Below are 3954 nucleotides of genomic sequence, written 5' to 3'. Positions count from 1 at the left end.
TCATTTTCAGGTGATATGTATTTGTGTAATGAGGGAGGGTGTGGTGAAAGTGAATAACATCTTATATCAAGGTGTGCATAATTATTAGGCATCTTCATTACCTCAGATAAAATGGGCCAAAAAAGAGATTTAACTGACACTGAAAAATCAAAAATGGTAAAATACCTTTCAGATGGAAGCAACACTTGAAATACCGAACTATTGAGGCGTGAACACCGGACAATCAAACGTTGTGTTTGCAAATAGTCAACTGGGGCGCAAAAAACGCATGGGGAAGAAAAGCGGCAAAAGACTTGATAGAAATGCAACATAAAGCTACCAGGAACCCAGTATCCTACAGTGCCACCATATTCCACAACTGCAACCTACCTAGAGTGTCCAGAAGTACAAGGTGTCAAGTGCTCAGAGACATGGCCAAGGTCAAGAAGGCTGAAACATGACCACCACTGAATAAGATTCACAAGTTGAAGTGTGAAGATTGACAAATCTGTCTTCAGGTATTTCTTTGCCCAAAGGTTTTATGGGCAGATGAAATGAGAGTGACTTGATGGATGGGAGTCGGGCGCCAGCAAGGTGGAGGAGGGGTACTGGTATAGGCTGCTTTCATTAAGGATGAGGTAGTTAGTAATTTTCAGGTTGAAGATGGTCTGAAACTCAACTCCCAAACCTACTACTGGTTTCTGGAAGATACTTTATTCAAGCAGTTTTTCAGGAAGAAGTCCTCAGCATTCAAGAAGGCCATGATCTTTATCCATGATAATGTTCCAACACATGCATCCAAGTACTCAACTGCTTGGCAAGCCAGCAAGGGCCTCAAAGATGCCCGAATAAGGACCTGGCCCCGTTTCTCACCCGACTTAAATCCTATTGAGAACTTGTGGGCCCTTCTCAAATGTGAGATTTACAGTGACGGAAGACAATACACCTCTTTGAACAGCATTTGGGAGGCTGTGGTTGCTGCTTCAGTGAAAGTTGATCATGAATAGATCAAGAAACTGACAGACTTCATGGATGGAAGGCTCATGGAAGTTGTTGAAAAGAAGGGTGGTTATATTGGTCACTGAATATTTTAGAAAGGCCAACATTTTTATTTAATTGTCATTTTGTGTTATTTGTTACACTTACTCTAAAAATGGAGAATTAACAAGTGAGTTGGGAGAAATTATTTTTGTAATTTAGTTACCTAATAATTCTGCAGACAAAACTCACTTTTCCTTTGTTAAACATTCAGGTTTGAGGTTCAATAACATTTTGGTTTGACTGTTTGTTAAACAACCAAATGTATCCTAATTGTGCATGCAGTGTATAATTTAGCCACAGAGGATCAATAGCTTCTTTAAAAAAATAACCAAGCTGTGGATTGTGTGTTGCCCAATAACAAGGCATAGCCTACAGTCGAATGTGTGGCAAATCTTTCAGTGAAAAGCATGCAGACAAAACAGGCCTTTCGCAATATTTCAAATACAATCGCAGGAAAACACAGGTTGCAAAGCAAATGGCTCCTGCTGAGAATAGAAGATTAATCTATCTGCTGTAGGCTACCAAAATGTTTGATCAACTTCCAAATATTGTTTTACAAAGTGAAATAGCCTAGGTGTGTGTGCGTGCGTGTTTTACTTTGTAAAACTAGAGCGAGAGGCTTTTTGCACTGACACCGGCTGTCACCAGCGAGTGAGCTGTGCATGGTGAGTTAGTGGATTATAATTTCCTCATATTGTAGCCTACCATATGTCTCCACAAGCCTAGGCTATTGATGCAGTTGTTTTCATTGGTCTCAGTTTGTCAGTGTCAAAGTATCCTGTCATTTAGATAATTTGTGCAGTATTAAAAAGTGTTCTTCCAAAGTCTCCAGTCATGTACAAAATGACAGAATTGCAAGAAATGCATTTATAAAAGGCACATTTCTTTCCAGAACCTAGGCAACTAAAAATGTTCCACATGTGTGCAGCTGTTGTCAGTCCCTCTACTGCTCTATGCCAATACACAAATGCGATGATATGCCTACAATACTTTATTATAAAGGGGATTCTTTCTTTTATGCGTTCCGATACCTAAGAGCGAGGTTGCAGAGCCCCCCCAGGTGCCAATTTACAAATTAAGCACTGGTTCGGTGTACCTAATAAACTGTTCGTTGAGTGTATATTTTCATTGTAAAACGGGGATCAATGGCTCAGCAGTTTTTGCATTGATTTAGGTGAGGCTGTTTATAATGGTTTATCTCTGACCTCAGATCAGCAGTATAAGTCTGACACCCTGTGTACTAAGTACACTGTTCAAATCAAATGTTCTGTCTAATAGTAAGGCAGCTTCTTCAAATGACTAGACTGGTAATTGGCAGTGAGTCTCCCTGATGTACAGTACCATTCAAAAGTTTGCACACCTGCTCATTCCAGGGTTTTTCTTTATTTTTACTATTGTCTACATTGTAGAATAATAGTGAAGACATCAAAACTATGAAATAACACATGGAATCATGTAGTAACCAAAAAAGTGTTAAACAAATCTAAATATATCTTATATTTGAGATTCTTCAGAGTAGCCACCCTTTGCTTTGATGCATCATGAGGTAGTACTTGTTAAAAGTTCATTTATGGAAATTCTTTCCTTCTTAATGCGGTTGAGCCAATCAGTTGTGTTGTGACAAGGTAGGGTTGGTATATAGAAGATGACCTAATTTGGTTAGACCAAATCCATATTATGGCAAGATGAGCTCAAATAAGCAAGGAGAAACGACAATCCATCATTACTTTTATGACATGAAGGTCAGTCAATGCGGAACATTTTCTTCACGTGCAGTCGTAAAAGCCATCAAGCGCTATGATGAAACGGTCTCTCATGAGGACCACCAGACAATCGGAAGACCCAGAGTTACCTCTGCTGCAGAAGAAACAAGAGTAATGGACATTAGACCAGTGGAAATATATCCTTTGATCTGATGAGTCCAAATTTGAGATTTTTGGTTCCAACCGCTGTGTCTTTGTGAGACGTAGAGTAGGTGAACAGAGGATCTCTGCATGTGTGGTTCCCACCATAAAGCATGGAGGAGGAGGTGTGATGTTGCTTTGCTGGTGACACTCAGTGATTTATTTATAATGGTCCTTCTGTGGCTCAGTTGGTAGAGCATGGCGCTTGTAACGCCAGGGTAGTGGGTTCGATTCCCGGGACCACCCATATGTAGAATGTATGTACACATGTAAGTCGCTTTGGATAAAAGCGTCAGCTAAATGGCATATATTATTATTATTATTATAATTCAAGGCATAGTTAACCAGCATGGCTACCACAGCATTCTGCAGCGATACGCCATTCCCATCTGGTCTGCGCTTAGTGGGACTATCATTTGTTTTTCAACAGAACAATGACCCAACACACCTTCAGCCTGTGTAAGGGCTATTTGACCAAGAAGGAGAGTGATGGAGTGCTGCATCAGATGACCTGGCCTCCACAATCACCCGACCTCAACCCAATTGAGATTGTTTTTCTGATGAGTTGGACCGCAGAGTGAAGGAAAAGCAGTCAACAAGTGCTCAGCAAATGTGGAATCTCCTTCAATATTGTTGGAAATGCATTCCAGGTGAAGCTGGTTGAGAGAATGCCAAGAGTGTGCAAAGCTGTCATTTAGGCAATGGGTGGCTACTTTGAAGAATCCTTTTAACCCTTTTTTGATTACTACATGATTCCATATGTGTTATTTCATAGTTTTGATCTCGTCACTATTCTACAATGTAGAAAATAAAGAAAAACCCATGAATGAGTAGGTGTGTCTACATTTTCACTGGTACTGCCTGTATCTGGCAGAATGGGAAATATGGCTTCTCTGGAAAATGTTACTGCAGAGAGTTTTTCTGCAAATTTCGTGAATTTGTGTTGCGTCTTTATTCCAGTCCTCTACCTACTGTAAAACACTTCCTCTAACCCCAGCCCTTCACATTACATAGTAGTTACATTCTGTTG

The sequence above is a fragment of the Oncorhynchus keta genome, chromosome 14 (assembly GCF_023373465.1).
Source record: "Oncorhynchus keta strain PuntledgeMale-10-30-2019 chromosome 14, Oket_V2, whole genome shotgun sequence".
Classification (NCBI taxonomy): domain Eukaryota; kingdom Metazoa; phylum Chordata; class Actinopteri; order Salmoniformes; family Salmonidae; genus Oncorhynchus; species Oncorhynchus keta.
This window is presented reverse-complemented; position numbering follows the sequence as displayed.